The sequence below is a fragment of the Leguminivora glycinivorella genome, chromosome 22 (assembly GCF_023078275.1).
Source record: "Leguminivora glycinivorella isolate SPB_JAAS2020 chromosome 22, LegGlyc_1.1, whole genome shotgun sequence".
NCBI classification, from domain to species: domain Eukaryota; kingdom Metazoa; phylum Arthropoda; class Insecta; order Lepidoptera; family Tortricidae; genus Leguminivora; species Leguminivora glycinivorella.
In genome coordinates, this window is record NC_062992.1 from 1390505 (window position 1) to 1411852 (window position 21348).

The following is a 21348-nucleotide window of genomic DNA, read 5'->3' on the forward strand; positions in this document are numbered from 1 at the left end:
ACTGAATGTGATGAATGGTGAGTGTATTGTGAATGTTAAGGCGTTCACAGACGTGTGTATGAGGGTGTGTCTACACGTTTGGATAGGGAGTTAAGGCTGCGCTACACAACCAATTTTTGAAGACCCTTCAATATAGATGCTAAGATATAAATAAATAAATAATAAATAAATATTGGGGGACACCTTACACAGATCAACCTAGCCCCAAACCTAGGCGACGATATACATACTTACTTATATAGATAAATACATATATACATAGAAAACATTCATGAGTCAGGAACAAATATCTGTGTTCATCACACAAATATATGCCCTTACCGGGATTCGAACCCGGGACCGCGGCTTAGCAGGCAGGGTCACTACCAACTACGCCAGACCGGTCGCCAATATATATTTTTTGCGTGGGTATTCTTTCCTGATTCCTATGTAGATCGCGTAAAGTGGCGTGGTCTTAAGTTGAATGGCAAGGCTCATTTTGGGTTACAGCGCCACCTAAGTAACTAAGAACTTTTCATCTACTTTGCAAAGTAAAATAACCTAACTACAAAATTAAAAAAAAAAAAAACTACGACTGCGACATAGTTGACCGATTTTCATGAAACATGGCTAAAAACACTCCCGACTAACTCAGCTTTCAGACAAAAAAACTAAATCAAAATCGGTTCATCCGTTCGGGAGCTACGATGCCACAGACAGACACACACACAACAGACAGACAGAGAGACATGTCAAACTTATAATACCCCGTCGTTTTTGCATCAGGGGTTAAACACAAACATGGCAGAATCCGTGTGACTGAAGCTTAAAAGCTAACTGCTCGCTTAAACTTTCACAACTTTTCCAAATAATGTCCCGAGGCTGACAGAGATGATATATTATTATTTGGGTCTACTTTCAAGGTTTGCGGAGAATGGACTCATTTGTAAGAACTGAAATTAAGTGAATTGAAATAATTTTAAATATTTTATTGGAAATTAGGGGAACTTCACTTGTAGGAGTTGTAGGTACTTTTATCGTAAGTTTTTAACAAGGATTACCGAACCGAATATTACGTGTTATCTTTAGTTTAATGAAAATATACTTTTTAACCCCGACGCAAAAACGACGGGGTGTTAAGTTTGACGTGTCTGTCTGTCTGTCTGTCTGTCTGTCTGTTTGTCTGTCTGTCTGTGTGTGTGTCTGTCTGTGGCATCGTAGCTCCCGAACGGATGAACCGATTTAGATTTAGTTTTTTTGTCTGAAAGCTGAGTTAGTCTGAGTTGTTCTTAGCCATGTTTCACGAAAATCGGTCTACTACGTCGCGGTCGGGGGTTTTTTCACAATTTTAATTTTAGGCCAGCCTTTACCCTACGCCACAATTGAATCCATAACCCATAGTCACTTGTACAACGTTATCGGAAGAAAAGGCTGGCAACCTGTATTTTTTTATACCAGGTCGGTGGCAGACAGATATACGGTCTGTCTGACGGAATGCGGTCACCATTACCTACCGCCTGCAACTCAGGGGGTGTGACATGCGCGTTGCCGACCCATTAGAAACTTGTACACTCCTTTTTTGAAGAATCCCGTACTTCGTTCATTTCATCGAGAATACCTCGGCAGGGAGCTCATTCCACAGCCGGAGTGGGTCGCTAGTTACTGACATAACGTGTATCACTGAAATGTCACCATTTCGTTTTCATTCAATTCGTGATTGCCAACTTATGCCAAGAATGGCACTGAAATATTAACAATTTCATGTGCTCTGCCTACCCCATTTGGGAATGCAGGCGTAGGTTTATGAATATAGTAAGGCGCATTAGGATAATAGGCTAGTTTCCTATACTTAAAATAAAATATTCTACGCACTCTACGCAGTCAACGAAATACAGCATTAAATAATTAGAAGAAAAATATGGACAGTAGTTATTTATAATCAAAATTTGTATTTAATAAGTCAAAAAGAGAAAGATATAAAGTAAATGAATTGACCGTGACGTCACTCCTCAGTATTTCATATTAATTCTATATTAGAAAATCGTTTTGACAGTTCTTAAAAAGAAGTTGATTTGACTAGTAGGAAACTAGCCTATTCCGAAAGTCTCATAAAAATCACCATTATTTCCATCATATCAAGATTCCCCTTTCGGAATTACCAGAGCATTTCTGTCATTCGGAATTACCCTAATGCACCTTACCAATATAACGACTCGGTGTACACTTTGCACTGTTATAAATCTGTAGCCAGCTGCCGTCAGGTGGTCACTGAACCACCTGTTGGTTCGATCGATTTTACTTAGGCCTCTATTCGACTCACCTCCTCAGTTAGTTTGTTTCAACTTACCTTTTTAGGCGAATGAAGTGCGGTTGAGGAAATTGATTCTCTAGCAATTTTCGGTTCAAGTACATTTTGTTGAGGCATACCTACTATGCTAAAAGGATGTCAAAGTAAAGTAAAACGTTAAGTAAAAAAATAAATAAATAAATATTATAGGACATTCTTACACAGATTGGCTGAGGCCCACGGTAAGCTCAAGAAGGCTTGTGCTGTGGGTACTCAGACAACGATATATATAATATATAAATACTTATATACATAGAAAACATCCATGACTCAGGAACAAATATCTGTGCTCATCACATAAATAAATGCCCTTACCGGGATTCGAACCCGGGACCGCGGCGCAGCAGGCAGGGTCACTACCGACTGCGCCAGACCGGTCGTTAACTGCTAAAGAATCAAATTCCTCGAACCTACATTATGAAACTGCTGCTGCTGTCTACCTAAATGATTCTCCGACAATTTTTTTGGCAACTATCAAATGACATTTCGCACATATGTTCCGAAAAATTCATTGTTACGAGCCGGGGTTCGAACCCGCGACCTCTGGATCGAAAGTCGCTCTTATAACTAGGCTACCAGCGCTTATATAACTTGCGACAGGCGTATTCAATTTCAATCCCCCGGTATGACCGATCTCATTCCTTCGTATATCTGTGGTAGCAATGCACGTCGCCGTCAAAAACTAATGCACTGAGAGAAATTTGCATTGTGAATTTAACAAGCTTGTTAATAGTTATTTGTTATACAAGGGGGCAAAGTTGTATTTTAACGCCGAGTGTGGAATTGAAAAACGAGCAAGTGAAAGGATTCTATAGTTGAACCACGAGCGAAGCGAGTGGTTCGAGAATAGAATCCTGAACTTGCGAGTTTTTTAACACACGAGAAGTAAAATACATTTGCACCCGAGTGTAACACAAAACTTTTCCCCTCACTATAGCGAGGAAACTACAACGCAAAAAATGCGTTTATCACTGCTTCCAAGTAGTTCCACAGGTGGTAAATCATCTTTATTACTAGATTCACCTAATTTTATCAATTTTAAAGCAGTTAATTTCACTTTATTCAAGGTCAAATTACTTTACCCACTAGTGGATAAAATGCGTTTTTACCCGCTGGTATTAAAGGACAAAACACGTGTTTCCGAGCTAGTGAGGGGAAAAAGATATTTGATCGAATCAGCCAAACATATGTTTAAAACAATATGTGTCACGTTGCTTTTATCAAAGAGGATGGAGTATTACGGAGTTACATGTCTTTGCTTTTATAAAATCGACTTGTAGATTCAAACATATTGTTGATTCAAATTACGAGTAACTTTTAGAATGTACTATAGTTACACTTAAAAAAAAACTTGTTGTTTGAACCAAAGACCACGTAGGCGCTATTTTATATATGTATAACTAAAAAACTTATTGACCGAACATGAAAACTGGTTGTCTTTTCTCTCAGTGTAATGTACCTAAGTACTCTAAACGCATAGTTATCGTAAACAGACAAGCATACACATTTCAAATGCTAAATTTAATACCCCCCTTTTTCGGCAACCCCCACTAATCTCGGTAATCTGTCAGTTATGTAAACGCTAGCTGTAAACATCGCGTTGTTTACCGTTCGGCGGGTAAACAAAGAAATACGATATTCGTTAGAGTTGTGGGCAAATTGACGGCCGAGCACACAATGAGGACGTATACTTACCTAGAGGAGATTCTGTATAAAATAATGTATCATTAATGTGTAATTTTACTTACTAAGTTTTTATAAGTCCTTACATGTCCATTTTGTGCTGTGTTGGTAAATAAATAACTTTTTATTTTTATTTTTTTTATTTTTTATTAGAGAAAACTGTATAGTTAACCTATTTAGTGCTACTTACACCAACGAAAATGGAGGGTTAACCCACCAAATAGGCTATAGCTACAACCTCGGCCTTGTCGTCACTTTCCAACAGGTGCGATTAATAAATCACTGGCCAGTTTACAAAAAAAAGTTATTTTTAAATCCAATTTCTATTTAATAATAAGGTAGAAAATATTTATATAAAGTAACTGAGTTGACCGTGACGTCACTCAATTCGATTTCATATTACCTATTTCAATTTAGCAAGACGTTAAAATTCGTTTTGACAGTTCTTAAAAAGAAGCTGATTTGACTAGGAGGCAAGTTGTAGCCTATTCATAGACTCCTTTTCAAAACTTGTAATATAATTTTCCCTTCACAAGCTCAGAAACACGTGTATTGTCCTTTTATCCACTAGTGAATAACGTAATTTGACCTTGAATAGAGGCACATTCTCTGCTTTAAAATTGATAAAAGTGGGTTAATCTAGTGATGAAGATGTTTTACCACCTGTGGAACTACTGGAAGCAGTGATAAACGCGTTTTTTGCGTTGTACTTTCCTCGCTACAGTGAGGGGAAAAGTTTTGTGTTACACACGAGTGCAAATAATGTATTTTACTTCTCGTGTGTTGAAAAACTCGCAAGCTCAGGATTATATTCTCGAACTACTCGCTTCGCTCGTGGTTCAACTATAGAATCCTTTTGCTTGATCGTTTTTCAATTCCGCACTCGGCGTTAAAATACAACTTTGCACTCTTGTATAACAAATAACTATTAGACGTTAATGTCTGAAATTCTATTGCTTAGAGTATTTTTGATGGATTACTCGCACTATGCTTGAAAATGGTTAAAATTCATTGAAGAAAAATTTAAGAGGACACCGACGTTGTCTTACAGTTAATGACGAATTGAGGGAAGGCATGGAAAAGTCGTCTAAAATCATGTCTCACATAGGACCTAGAGTCTTCAACAAACTACCAGCAGAAATAAAAAATGCAGGCAGTAATACCCACCAATTTTTAAAAAAGTTAAGAATGTGGCTCTTAGAATACTCCTTCTATGACATAAAAGATTTCTTTGACCTACCAAATAACTTATATTAGAATAAAATAATAATTATGTATAAAATCAAATTAACAAATCTAAATGACATATCATATGTAATATAATCAATCGTGGACCGACTGGGACACCATGGATTATCTTGTCAAAAAAGTGCAGGCCGTTTTTCGAGACATGCGTCGCTTAATGACATTATCCGTCGGTCCCTTGCAACCATCAATGTGCCTGCTCTCCTTGAGCCGACTGGCATAATCAGAGATGATGGCAAGAGGCCTGATGGAGTGTCCTTGGTCCCTTGGAGTATGGGACGAATGTTAGTGTGGGATGCTACCTGCGTAGACACATTGGCACCGTCTCACCTCCAACGGACCAAGATAAAAGCAGGCGCAGCGGCAGAAAGTGCCGAAATTTTGAAACGTAATAAATACAAAGTCTTGGCAAAGAATACCTTTTTGTACCCTTTGGTGTAGAAACTCTAGGTCCATGGGGCCCCAGCGCGAACAAGTTGTTCACAGAAATCGCGAAGCGTCTGGTTGAGGTAACTGGTGACCGAAGAGCTGGCGACTTCCTCGCTCAACGTATCAGCATTGCGATACAGCGAGGAAATGTCGCCAGTATCCTTGGTACAATGCCTCAAGGGCCTATTTTAGACATTAGCTAGCTTTTAAGTTTAGTCTTAGTTTCTTATATAATTATGTAAATATGTTCATGTAAATAAAGAATTATATAATCAATGAATGCATCTTTCAATAAAATATTCGAAATTATAACTAGACTGAAATTGTAATAATCTTAATTTAATTGCTGCTAAATAATTTAATTGATGAACGTGTAATATTTATAATATTATTAATAAAATGTCTATGTCTATGTCTATCAACACAACACATATCCATCAGGCATCCGTGGCTTAGTCGGGTTAATTTTTTTCAAAATTTAAACATACATAAATTATATATTATATACTTCTCTGTGTGGTGACGGGTTAAGAATTTCACCTCCCCCTTTCTTCCCGTGGGTGTCGTAGAAGGCGACTATGGGATATGGGTTAAATTGTGGCGTAGGCGAGAGGCTGGCAACCTGTTACTGCAATGTCACAGTTTCGTTTTCTTTCAACCCCTTATTTGCCAAGAGTGGCACTGAAGCTTTAGTAGTTTCATGTGTTCTGCCTACCCCTTTATGGGATACAGGCGTTATTGTATACATACATACATACGTTGCCAGCCTCTCGCCTGCGTCACAATTTAACCCATATCCCCTAGTATCCCATAGTCGACTTCTACGACAACCACGGGAAGAAAGGGGGTGGTGAAATTCTGAACCCGTTACCACACAGGAACCTTTTTTTTATAAGGTAACTTAAATTTTGTGGTTATTGTTAAGTTAACCTAAACACGGGTAACTTTTAATAAAACACTAATTTTCTATGATCACTCATTCATAAGCCAAACGTCTGCATCGTAAATTGTAGTAAGCCGCGAATCGTTGAAACGTGCTGAAATACTGTAATGCTCAGTTACGGTGACTTTTACTACAGGGGGATTGATGGCGCGATTCGAATCATAGGAATACGACAAGTATTAGCTTCTAAGGCCCACTTACACCAAGCAGTTAACTCAGGGTTAGTGGGCTATTCCCTGAGAGGTCGACCGTACTGAGCACGGTTCTACAGAAAACGAGGTCATGAAGGGCCTCCGGAGGTGGTGCTCTGCACTGCGGACTGGTGCTGGTGGTACTGTAGACGAAAAGCGCAAGTGTTCCTGCAGCCCACCGCTACATCACAATGGCGGCAGATGGGGGGGTCGTTTAGTGGGTAGACTTGAGGCCTCATTAGCCCTTAACAAGGAGTCCTATACATAACCACTTGGGTCCGTTCCCGCACCCAAGTGGTATGCGTAATTGCATTCCCCCCCCCCGCCCCAAAAAAAAAGGGCTAGTGGGCTATCAACTGTCAAATTCCATATACAATGGCGGGTTAACCCTCCATTTTCGTTGGTGCAAGTGGCCCTAAGGCGAACGCGTCGCCTCGGGCATATTTATTACACCTTGCATGGCTTGTGGTCGTGTTTGCCGCTCCCGAATTGGCTTACAGAGCCATGAACATTATGAACAACGCTGCCGTTCTACTTGACAAGACAACACAGTGTTTTTTTATTATTGTGATAGACTTAAATGCCAATGATGATGATGATGAGGTGGACGTATTTAGAGTTGTCAGCATTCTCTATCATCAACATCCTCCTTGCGTTGTCCCGTCATTTGCCATGGCTCATGGGAGCCTGGAGTCCGTTTTGACAACTAATCCCAAGATTTGGCTTAGGCACTAGTTTTTACGAAAGTGACTGCCGTCTGACCTTCCAACCCGAAGCGTAAACTAGACCTTATTGGATTAGTCCGGTTTCCTCACGATATTTTCCTTTACCGAAAAGCGGCTGGCAAATATTAAATGACATTTCGCACATAAATTCCGAAAAACCCATTGGCACGAGCCGGGGTTCGAACCCGCCACCTCCGGAACGAAAGTCACACGTACTTACCGCTAGGCTACTAGCGCTTATGTTGCTTGTCAGCATTCTCTATCATACTACAAAGAGAGATGTCACTACTTCCCGTTTTAGTAAGATTATCTTCATCTGTGCATGGTATGCGTATAACGGAACCCACGATTTCCATACAATTTTTAAATTTTCAAAAATGAATCTGCTAGTGCTGGAGTTTCATTAGCAGTGGTTTAAATCATAACAGGTCTTAATATAATAACCTAAAAAACGAAAAAAAAAAAAAAAAAACGAAAAAAATCTATAAGACGATTGTGAGGCCTGTTGTATTGTATGGATCTGAATGCTGGGCGACAAAGGTGGAGGATGAAAGGAGATTGCACGTAGCGGAAATGAGAATGTTGAGATGGATGTGTGGAGTGACCAGAATGGATCGGATCAGGAATGAGTATATTAGGGGAAGTTTGAAAGTTGCGCCTATAACGGAAAAGATGAGGAGTGGCAGGTTGGCGTGGTACGGTCATGTAATGAGGAGGGATGAGTGTCATATAGGCAAAAGAATGTTGGAGATGAATGTTGATGGATGGAGAGGGAGGGGTAAACCCAAACAACGATGGATGGATTGTGTGAAAGAGGACATGAGAAAGAAAGATGTGAGTGTTGAGAGTTGACGAAAGATAGGGGAGAATGGAAGAGAAAGACATGTTGTACCGACCCCACATAACGTGGGATAAGGGTAGGAGGAAGAAGAGGTCTTAATATAATAACCATATTGATATTATAAGTTGGAGGCAAAAGATGGAGCAAAATGTTTCCTCTGACACTGATATATCTTACACATATGTATTTGGAGCTAACATTTGACATATTTCAAAGTACGAACCGAGTCGTGAGACGTTCCCTGTAATTACATTTCGGACAATTCAATTTATTCGTTTGAAGTCGGTTGTTGGCAGTTTTACGAATTTCGGGGTTGGATCACTTTGTTGGTTTTCAACTAACCTAATAATAGTGACTCTCTCAAGTTTTTTTTTTATACCACGTCGGTGGCAAACAGGTATACGGCCCGCCTGATGGAAAGCGGTCACCGCAACCTATGGACGCCCGCAACTCAAGAGGTGTCAAGTTGCTCCATTCTAATTTATAAGTTTATACTTACCACAAATAAACTTATTCTTTATCATGCAGATACATCTGTGAGTGATCCATACTAATATTATAAATGGGAAAGTGTGTGTGTCTGTTTGTTTGTCCGTCTTTCACGGCAAAACGGAGTGACGAATTAACGTGATTTTCTAAGTGGAGATAGTTGAAGGGATGGAGAGTGACATAGGCTACTTTTTGTCTCTTTCTAACGCGAGCGAAGCCGCGGGCAAAAGCTAGTACTACATATTTTAAATTTAAAGGAATAACCACAAAATTAAAATTTTGAAAAAACCCTCGACAGCGACATAGCGGACTGATTTTCATGAAACATGGCTAAGAACACTCTCGACTAACTAAGTTTTCAGACAAAAAAAACGAAATCTAAATCGGTTCATCCGTTCGGGAGCTACGATGCCACAGACAGACACACACACAGACAGACAGACAAACAGGCAGACAAACAGACAGACAGACACGTCACACTTATAACACCCCGTCGTTTTTGCGTCGAGGATTAAAAATGGAAAAATTTAGACCTCCGAGAGGAGTCCAAGCTGCGACATAACTCATTATCATTTATTTGTCATCATTTTCATCATAAAGTGCATTATTTCACAAACATCATTGTTAAATAACACAGATTTATTACCTACTAGCCTTTTCTCGCGGCTTCGCTCGCGTTAGAAAGAGACAAAAAGTAGCCTATGGCACTCTTAATCCCTTCAACTATCTCCACTTAAAGAATCACGTCAATTCATCGCTTCGTTTTGCCCTGAAAGACGGACAAGCAAACAGACACACACACTTTCCCATTTATAATATTAGTATGGATGCATACGGAATTAAGTACTGATTAATTGAATTCAGCCGCCCGTATCATTCGCCCCCACTGGTATCAGAAGTTACAGATAAAAAAAAAACCTGCGACCGTCTCATATGACAGACGAAGTTAATACGACCCTCTCTCCGTTCATTTCTCCGCGAGGTAGTTCTCAGTTTATTTTTTTTAACGAAGGAGTGTTATAAGTTTGACGTATCTCTCTGTCTGCCTATCTGTCTGTCCGTCTGACTGCCTGTCTGTCTGTCTGTCTGTTTGTCTGTCTGTCTGTGTGTGTATCTGTCTGTGGCATCATAGCTCCCGAACGGATGAAACGATTTAGATTTAGTTTTTTTTTTGTCTGAAAGCTGAGTTATTAACGAAGGAGTGTTATAAGTTTGACGTATCTGTCTGTCTGCCTGTCTGTCTGTCCGTCTGTCTGCCTGTCTGTCTGTCTGTCTGTTTGTCTGTCTGTCTGTGTGTGTGTCTGTCTGTGGCATCATAGCTCCCGAACGGATGAAACGATTTAGATTTTTTTTTGTCTGAAAGCTAAGTTAGTCGGGAGTGTTCTTAGCCATGTTTCATGAAAATCGGTCTACTACTCGTATATCGCGGTCGGGGGTTTTTTCAAAATTTTAATTTTGTGGTTAGGTTATTGGCGCACCCTTTGAACCGAAGCAATGGTCTCCCAACATCTCTTTTTGCATTCGACACTGCGCCCGGAAGAACCAACTTCTAGTGTAAATATTTATATAAACGTAACTAGTTCAACATCACATTAAGACGATACGGTAGGGGTCAATTCTCCATACAAACGCTCTCGACTATTTCCTCCCTGGTTTTTGAAGATAGAGCAATGATTTTTTTATCACAGATTATTATTATTATTTTTATCTGTGTCGGACCGTTTTGATTTTTTTGATATTCTGCTTTTTAAAGACTCTAGAGCCAATCAAAAATTTCTAAAAACTGACTTTTTCATTGTGGCGCAAAAAAGGTGTGATACTCAAGATTGGTAACAATTAACCAAAAAAGCTAAACGGTCCAACATAGACTATTTCATTGTTATTCAGATTCTCGAAGGAGGAAAGAGTCGAGAGCGAAGGCGACTATGGGATATGGGTTAAATTGTGGCGTAGGCGAGAGGCTGGCAACCTGTCACTGCAATGTCACAGTTTCGTTTTCTTTCAACCCCTTATTTGCCAAGAGTGGCACTTAAGCTTTAGTAGTTTCATGTGTTCTGCCTACCCCTTTATGGGATACAGGCGTGATTGTATGTATGTATGTAGAACTTTGGGCTTGTGCATTCAGCTACGCACGCTGCGCCATATTGGTGCGGCGATTGTATTCTTGGCTAGCGGCCTTGAGTAGCTAGCCGGCGCGAAAACGTTTACGGCTTGAGCTTACTTAGAATTTAAAACGTGAACTGGGTGCAATAGCATCGCACCTACTATATAGATAACGAATTACTTACTTGAAAGATCAAGAAACAAAATTTCCAATGGGAACTTTGGATAAAAGTATCTCACCTAACTAACGTCACAATGTCTGTCTTTGTATGTGTGTGTGTCTGTCTGTGGCATCGTAGCTCCCGAACGGATGAACCGACTTAGATTTAGTTTGTTTTTGTTTGAAAGCTGAGTTAGTCGGGAGTGTTCTTAGTCATGTTTCATGAAAATCGGTCCACTTGTCGGGGGTTTTTTTTTTCAAAATTTTAATTTTGTGGTTAGGTTATTTCCGCACTTAGTTCGTAATCTACTATTTCGTGACGTTATACGCTAAGGAGTAATAGTACATTACGATACAAGTGCGTAAAAAGGAAGTTCAAAACGAGTGGCGATAAATTAAAACACGACCGAAGGGAGTGTTTTAAATCGACACGAGTTACGAATTTCCTTTTCGCACGTGTATCCTACGACGTTTTTCAGTACGTAGAGATGAGCCTCCGAAGTTTAGTAGTATGTAGTACAGTAGAGATGAGCCTCCGAAGTTTCGACCTGGCATATAATGAACCACTTCTCGCACTAGTGCGTAAAAAAACACTATCTGTACTGAAAACTATTATAAAATGTCAGTCTTATCTATCGACTCTGGACACACCTCAAGGCGAAGTTATACATACTTTAGTGCCGGGAACAGGGCGTGGCATAGTGGGGAAATATGGGGCGCCGTCTCGTCGCCACGAGACGTAGACCAGGAAAAATAGCTTGACCTGGACATAATTCGATAACCGTAATTTTCTTTTTCTGTCGTATAAAGTATCATTAGTGATAGTTAAAATACAAATTATTAATCAAATTAGGGTTCTGATTCAATTTAAAAAAAAATAAAAACGAACTTTGAATATTTTTTGATTTTATAACTAAAGTATTAAATGTAATCCGGAAAAAGTGCTTGTATTATGTTGTGACACCTGCATTTCATATAAAAACATCTAATTTTTATTAATAATTCATACAGAACTATCATTTATAAAGAAGGTTTAGTAAGTTACACATTTTCAGGCGTATTTCACTAGAAAATATTGTTAACCGTAATCCTGCAATTTATTATGAATATAATATTACGTGTGTTGATAAATTATTAAAACTTATACCAATACTTTTGGCGCTTGTTCAAAATCTTAAATATTGATAATTTTAGGAAAGGAAAAATACCTAACTAAATTGAAAGATGGTAAATTTTGCCGTTAATATATTCTTAGTACTATACGAAATCAATTAAACAACAAATATGTAAGATTCATTACTTAATTGATATTTTTCTTACTTGCGCTTTAATATGAACGTTATTACCTGCAGAATAAGGTCGTGCACAGAGTAGGTATAGCTAGTATAGTAGTAGCGGGAACGGGCGGCGAGTCGTCAACACGTGTTTCGCTCGGCGATATCAAGGGCGCCGCGTTTTCAAAACGCTTCGATAACAAATATTTCACCGTCCAGTATAAGAGAGCTCCCTTATTACAAGTGACAAAAGTCATACAAATCAATTAGTCCGATAGGTCACGTTAAACTGGTCAAGTCGTTAGCTCAATAATAGTACCTATCGAGCTTGACGAGATGCTTGGATCACAACAACGTAATATGTATGAAAGCTTGCGGCGCTTAAGACTGTATTCTTTCGAGTCGTGTGTAACGTATTTTGGCGAGGCAAATTTGAAGCACAGTGCGTGTCTGTCTCACTCACTCTTACGGTAAACCTAATGAACTGTTACACTTTCAGAGGATTTTTGAAGTAATATATGGGTAATGTGACATTGTCGCGGTGAGGTCTTTCCGGTACAAATTTAGCGGTGGATCTTTTCGGATTTGTGGACGATGAGCCGATGCGATGTCGCTTCATTTTTTGAAGTGTCGACTCTCGCGAGGGAGTTCTTAGAGGACCGCGAGGAGCGCGTGTGACTGTTGAGTTTTTGAATGATTTGAAGTTTGTGAATGATTTTATTTTGTGTGTATTTGTGTGGGCATGAGGTGTTTGTGTTGCGAGAGTCAAATCAATAATATGAGTGGTACAAATTTTATTAGGGGGCCTCATGTGTGAGAAACTCAACACTCGAATGCTGCGTAACAATGCGAGCCGAAATCGCCTAATCGGAAGTGTCCGACTTGGTATCGACTAATCTATACACGTTGTAACATGAGAAACCAGAAATCAAAACCTGGTTTCTGGTATCTGGTACCCGGTAACCGGTAACCGGTAACCGGTAACCGGTAACCGGTATCTGGTATCCTGTATCCTGTATCCGGTATCCGGTATCCGGTATCCGGTAACCGGTATCCGGTAACCAGTATCCGGTAACCGGTATCCGGTATCCGGTATCCGGTAACCGGTATCCGGTAACCGGTATCCGGTAACCGGTATCCGGTAACCGGTATCCGGTATCCGGTAACCGGTAACCGGTATCCGGTAACCGGTATCCGGTAACCGGTTCCGGTAACCGGTATCCGGTAACCGGTATCCGGTAACCGGTATCCGGTAACCGGTATCCGGTAACCGGTAACCGGTAACCGGTATCCGGTAACCGGTAACAGGTAACCGGTATCCGGTAACCGGTAACCGGTAACCGGTATCCGGTATCCGGTAACCGGTAACCGGTATCCGGTAACCGGTAACCGGTAACCGGTATCCGGTAACCGGTATCCGTTAACCGGTAACCGGTGACAGGTCTCCGGTATTCGGTGACCGGTAACCGGTAACCAGTAACCAATGACCGTTAACCGGTATCCGGTAAACGGTGACCGGTAACCGGTAGACGGTAACCGGTATCCGGTAAATGGTAGACAGTAACCGGTAACCAGCATCCGATATACGGTATCCGATATCCGGTTTCCCGTGTTCGGTTTCCCGTTTCTGGTTTGGTTTTGGTTTTGGTTTTAGTTTTAGTTCTGTTAGTTTAAACAAAAACAAAACTGAAAACGAAAACGGAAACCGAAACGGGAATGGAAACGAAAACCGAAATCGAAACCGAAACCGACACCGAAACCTACACCAAAACCGACACCGAAACCAAGACCAAAACCGAAACCGAAAAAAATATTTAAGTTCCTAGAAGTAAAGAGTGACAGAGATAGCACTATAATCATTTAAGTTCCTGGTAGTAAAGAGTGACAGAGATAGCACTCATGTTAGTCAAACTCGTGGTATGTGCACTTCCCGCACACAGTAAAGAGTGACAGAGATAGCACTATAATCATTTAAGTTCCTGGTAGTAAAGAGTGACAGAGATAGCACTGTAATAATAAAATTTATGTTCCTGGTAGTAAAGAGTGATAGAGATAGCACTCATGTTAGTCAAACTCGTGGTATGTGCACTTCCCGCACACAGTAAAGAGTGACAGAGATAGCACTATAATAATTTAAGGTCCTGGTAGTAAAGAGTGACAGAGATAGCACTATAACAATTTAAGTTCCTGATAGTAAAGAGTGACAGAGAATAGAGATAGCACTATAATAATTTAAGTTCCTGGTAGTAAAGAGTGACAGAGATAGCATTTTTGTTATTTAAATTTCTGTTAGTAAAGAGTGACAGAGATAGCACTATTGTTATTTAAATTTCTGTTAGTAAAGACGTAAAGAGTGACAGAGATATCACTCACGTTGGTCAAAGACGTGGTTTATGGACTACTATTTGGACCCCCCAATGTCACGCTTTTTTAATCCTTTAACATGGATTGTCACATTTAGTAAGTAAATAAGTAAGTAAGTAAGTAAGTAAATATTCTTTATTGCACCATTTTACATGTTATATGTATACAGAATGTTTAGTGAGAGTATAACTAGGTAACAACAGGCGGTCTTATCGCTAAAAAGCGATCTCTTCCAGACAACCTTAGGGTAGCTGGAAAAACGGAACAGAAACAAAAGTTAACAGGCAGTGCAAGAACAAAAAACGTATGACGTAATATATGAATGACGCCTAAAGATTGAGAGAGACAGCAATATTGTTCTTCAAATTCGTGGTAGTGAGAACAGGGTGCGTAGCCGAATGGCACAAACGCTCACGAAACGAAACGCTAGTAGATATCTATCTCTATCGCTCTTGCGTATTGGCGCGACAGAGCCAGACTGCGTTTCGTTTTCGTTTCGCGTCGGAGAAATGGCATTCGGCTACGGGGCCTGAACAGAGACAGCACTATGTATCGCGCGGCCGCCGACTACGCAAGTCGCCGCGTAATTATAATAACCGTTCGGCTCCTTTTTAGATCGTGTACAGTCAACAACACAGCTGGCAAGACAAAGTGCCAAAAATATGTATAGAGTATTTTATTTCCTGTACAAGTGTTGGTACTTGGTACATTAAGGTGTGTGTATACATATATTTGGCACTTTATCTGTATTCACAGCTGAGTTGCTGACTGTACCAATAACGATCAACTATGAACTTTTGTGGTTTGTTTTAAATTCTATGCAGATATAGATTAGAATACCTATTCTATCGGTACTTTTTGTATAGGTTATTATAATAACTGGACAAAATAATTATAATCAGTGCCGGCGCACTCCGCGATCACGATTCTTTCGCCGAGCTACAAGGCCTTGATATATAGGATGTATTATTTTATCAGCAACAAAAATATGTGATGATATTAAGGCAAAACAAGACATATAAACGCTCTCCATTATTTCCTCCCTGGTTTATGAAGCTAGAACAATGATTTTTAACACATACGAAATTCGTACACTGAAATAAAGTGATGATACTATAAATATACTCGACATTCAAAGTCGATAATCTAGTGACGTGAGAAGTTATTGATATAACAGAATTTTGCACAAAATAGGCTCACCCTTTGATATTGAAAATGCCGCCACTCTATAAAACAAACAGACCGCACACGAGCAGCCGACATTAAATTCTATTGCACGGCGCGAAGGTCGAAAGCCGCGCCCGCACCTGGGCGTAGGTAGCGAGATCGGGTGCACGTGCGCTTACCTTTGAAATCGCCGACACGCAGGTGTCGCCGTTCGCCCTCTCTTTTCATTTATGTTTCTGTTTCAATCGGTTAGCCGTTTGCCGGCCGGCAATAAAGGTTGTTTTTTTAACCGACTTCAAAAAAAGTAGGAGGTTCTCAATTCGACTGAATGTTTCTAAGGGTTCCGTAGTCAACTAGGAATCCTTATAGTTTCCCCTGTCTGTCTGTCTGTCCGTCCGTCCGCGGATAATCTCAGTAACCGTAAGCACTAGAAAGCTGAAATTTGGTACCAATGTATCAATCACGCCAACAAAGTGCAAAAATAAAAAATGGAAAAAAATGTTTTATTAGGGTACCCCCCCTACATGTAAATTTAAGTGGGGGCTGATTTTTTTTTCATTCCAACCCCAACGTATGATATATTGTTGGATAGGTATTTAAAAATGAATAAGGGTTTACTTTTACTAAGATCGTTTTTAGGGTTCCGTAGTCAACTAGGAACCCTTATAGTTTCGCCATGTCTGTCTGTCCGTCCGTCCGTCCGTCCGTCCGTCCGTCCGCGGATAATCTCAGTAACCGTTAGCACTAGAAAGCTGAAATTTGGTACCAATATGTATATCAATCACGCCAACAAAGTGCAAAAATAAAAAATGGAAAAAAATGATTTATTAGGGTACCCCCCCTACATGTAAAGTGGGGGCTGATATTTTTTTTCATTCTAACTCCAACATGTGATATATTGTTGGATAGGTATTTAAAAATGAATAAGGGTTTACTAAGATCGTTTTTTGATAATATTAATATTTTCGGAAATAATCGCTCCTAAAGAAAAAAAAAAAGTGCGTCCCCGCCCCTCTAACTTTTGAACCATATGTTTAAAAAATATGAAAAAAATCACAAAAGTAGAACTTTATAAAGACTTTCTAGGAAAATTGTTTTGAACTTGATAGGTTCAGTAGTTTTTGAGAAAAATACTGAAAACTACGGAACCCTACACTGAGCGTGGCCCGACACGCTCTTGGCCGGTTTTTGATCATATTAATATTTTCGGAAATAATCGCTCCTAAAGGAAAAAAGTGCGTCCCCCTCCCCCCTCTATATTTTGAACCTTATGTTTAAAAAAATATGAAAAAAGATCAAAAAAGTAGAACTTTATAAAGACTTTCTAGGAAAATTGTTTTGAGAAAAATACGGAAAACTACGGAACCCTACACTGAGCGTGGACCGACACGCTCTTGGCCGGTTTTTTTGTTACTCGATATCTCCGAGAATCGTGGACCGATTTTCAAATTATTTTTTTTAATCGAACGGGTATAACCCCGAGATGGTCCTATTGGCACCAAGTCCCAGGCGGCGCGGCGCGCGCCACGCCGCCGCCACGCCGCCTGGGGCGCGTCTTACGTCCTTCCTATACAAAATGTACTGAGGAGACGATTTTTGAATTACACTCAGGTGGCGTGGCGCGGACGTCCGTTGCGCGCCCCGAGACACGCGACGCTCTGGTGTGGCCGGTACCTTACGTCCCTAACCTATTAACCGATCCGCCGCGGTGACGCGGCCGGTGCGCGGCGCGCTCTCCCAGGCCCGCGCCCCGCGCGCTCCCCCCGCCCCGCGACAGCCGCTCTACGACAAGTTTGCACCCTTTTAAATTACTGACATTTACAGTTTCTTAAGCGCGACCTTCACAGTATTAATTTTGATAAAATCATGATTATAGTACACAAAAACCTGGTCTTAAGCAAAAAAATCTCAGTTACAATTTATACCTACTGAGAAATTCATGTTTATTTAAGCGTTAAAAATATATGTTTAAGATCGGTGTTAAATGTCTATATATACTCAATACAATGCAAATTGATATATATATCATGGTCACCATTTTTACCTACCTAGATATTCACATTAAATGAAAACGGTAAAAAAAAGTACACAATCAGATTTATTTTCTGTGTAATATCGCTAATAACTGATCGCATCTGAGTGCACCACAAAGTTAATCTAACAAAGTTTTCGGTTAACTATTTTGCTGTTAGCGAAAAGTGGGATAATGTACTTTATCTCATGATTTTTATAAGATATGAATACGATCGTATTTTTTTTTATCTATGTACATAATTACTATTTGATGCTTAATAATAATACCCAATAAAATATCAAAAAGGACGAGTTATTGAATTATGTCCAGGGTACCTTACTTTTACTCCACTAACGAGTGTATACTTGATATTGTTACATGTTTTAATGGAATACGTCCATCGATACCTGAATAATTATGTAGTACACTTAGAAATAACTAAACAAAAAAAAACTAAATCGAAATCGGTTCATCCGTTCCGGAGCTACGATGCCACAGACAGACACACACACAGACAGACAAACAGACAGACAGGCGGACAGACAGACAGACAGACAGACAGACTGACAGACAGACAGACAGACAGACACGTCAAACTTATAACACCCCGTCGTTTTTGCGTCGGGGATTAAAAACTAAATTAAAACGAAATATGTGAGTGTGCACGGGAAAACGTCCCACTTTGTCGATTGCTATAAAGCCGCTTGGTCAGTGTATTCATATAAAGATACAAATAAATCTCGCCTTAATGGTAACCGACAAAGTGGGACGTTTTAAATACACTCATATATAAGTACTTAAAAATATATCCAATTATAAAAAGGAAATTCCATCTTTTAAAAGTTCCGCCTGCGGCATGGTGCCCATTATTCTGGCGGCATTTCCTCTGTGTATATCAGTGTCAATAAATAAATAAATAAATATTATAGGACATGTCTTACACAGATTGACTGAGGCCCACACGGTAAGCTCAAGAAGGCTTGTGTTGTGGGTACTCAGACAACGATATATATAATATATAAATACTTATATACATAGAAAACATCCATGACTCAGGAACAAATATCTGTGCTCATCACACAAATAAATGCCCTTACCGGGATTCGAACCCGGGACCGCGGCACAGCAGGCAGGGTCACCACCGACTGCGCCAGACCGGTCGTCAATATTTATGTGTGAATATTTTGTTTGCATGTTTAGACTTCAAAGTGGAATTCACTAAAAATTATATTTTTATTACACTATTTATGCCATTCATAACACAATGCTGACATTTGAAAACTATTTTTTTTATTAAAAAATTCAATAACATAATAAAAACACTTTTAAGAGTTTTGAATGATTCACGGTTATTTTCATTAGACTTATATTGACCGGGATATAGACCGTGATTACCTTTTTGATTTTTGTCGAGCTCGAAGGAGGGTAGATCGCGCGCTGTCTATACAACTTTAACATCCACCCGCCTTCGTCAGTTTTCCGTGATCATGATGCATGCAACTGCGTCGAAATATCGGGAGCTCGACAAAAATCAAAAAGGTAATCACGGTCTATATCCCGGTCAATATAAGTCTAATAAAAACACTTTTACTAAAACCTTACCAGTTAACACTTTTTGGCTTAACTCCTCGCTGGCAGGTAAGATGTCCAGAAGGCTGGCACTATTTTGAATGATATTTTAGTTAACTTAAAGCACATACACAATTTTATCACTAAAAGTCTAGTGCATTGGAAACACACTACATGTTCAATAATTGTCCATCACTCGAACATACATATTACTCCTATATTTCATACCATATACGCGCGAATTGTTCCACATATGACCTTACGTCATGACATTACGAGTCAGTGGATGTCATATACAGAATGGGGCCTGTAACAAAGGCGAATAATTGAACTCTAGGCTATTCTCCTTATACTGATCAACATTTGTTCGGCGACTTTTAAAAATAACTTGTATTTTGATTTTTATCACCCTTGAAAGTTTTTTCTAAGAGGTAATGTATTGCGAATTCAGTTAAGTCTAAAGTATGACAGACAACGTCAATGACAACAATAATGGCATACATTGAAGATAATATTTATTTTGTATGAAAAATTAAAAATTTAAAGACTTCATAATTTTTAAAAGTCACTGAACAAATGTTGATCAGTATAAAGCCTCCGCCACACGGGCGCGTTTCGAGAGCGTCGGCGTCGCGTCAGCGGAGCGACACGCCGGCGTGACGCCCGCAGGCGGCCGGCGTGACGCCGGCAGGCGGCCGGCGTGTCGCCCGCCGGACGCTGGCGGGAAGCGCGCGATGCGCGCGCAATCCGCTCATGATCTGAGCGATAGCGATAGCGATAGGGATAGCGATAGCGATAGCGATAGCGATAGCGATAGCGATAGCGATAGCGACAGCGATAGCGACAGCGACAGCGACAGCGACAGCGACAGCGACAGCGACAGCGACAGCGATAGCGATAGCGATATCGATAGCGATAGCGATAGCGATAGCGATTGCGATGCTATCGCAATCGCAATCGCTATCGCAATCGCAATCGCAGTCGAATTATATGTAGAGTCGAATTATATGTAGAGTCGAATTATAGGTATGTAGAGTCGAATTATATGTAGAGTCGAATTATATGTAGAGTCGAATTATATGTAGAGTCGAATTATATGTAGAGTCGAATTATATGTAGAGTCGAATTATATGTAGAGTCGAATTATATGTAGAGCCGAATTATATGTAGAGCCGAATTTATGTAGAGCCGAATTTTATGTAGAGTCGAATTATATGTAGAGTCGAATTATATGTAGAGTCGAATTATATGTAGAGCCGAATTATATGTAGAGCCGAATTTATGTAGAGCCGAATTTATGTAGAGTCGAATTATATGTAGAGTCGAATTATATGTAGAGTCGAATTATATGTAGAGTCGAATTATATGTAGAGTCGAATTATATGTAGAGCCGAATTATATGTAGAGCCGAATTTATGTAGAGCCGAATTTATGTAGAGCCGAATTTATGTAGAGCCGAATTTTATGTAGAGCCGAATTTTATGTAGAGTCGAATTTTATGTGGAGTTACTCGTGAGTAGAGAGATATGCCCTTGTTCAAGTGCTAGAGACACTATTCTAAGACAGTCTGTCATAAGTTTCAGATGGAAGACGACCCAGAGGTGCCGCTATCGCTATCGCTATCGCTATCGCTATCGCTATCCCTATCGCTATCCCTATCTCTCTTTTTCAACCCCTTCATCCCTTTTTTTCGAAATAAAAATTAGCCTATGTTCTGTCTCAGGGTCTAAAGATTGTCTGTTCCAAATTTCATCAAAATCGGTTGCGTGGTTTAAGCGGGAAAGTGTAACAGACAGCCAGACAGACAGACAGACAGACAGACAGA

At 39.9% G+C, this 21348-nt stretch overlaps 1 protein-coding gene across 1 annotated transcript in view; it reads right to left on the reverse strand.

Moving 5' to 3' along the window:
- LOC125237656 (inactive dipeptidyl peptidase 10) overlaps positions 1 to 21348 on the reverse strand; it is a 240822-nt gene that overhangs the window by 143661 nt on the left and 75813 nt on the right. The gene's annotated exons all lie outside the window — the stretch shown is intronic.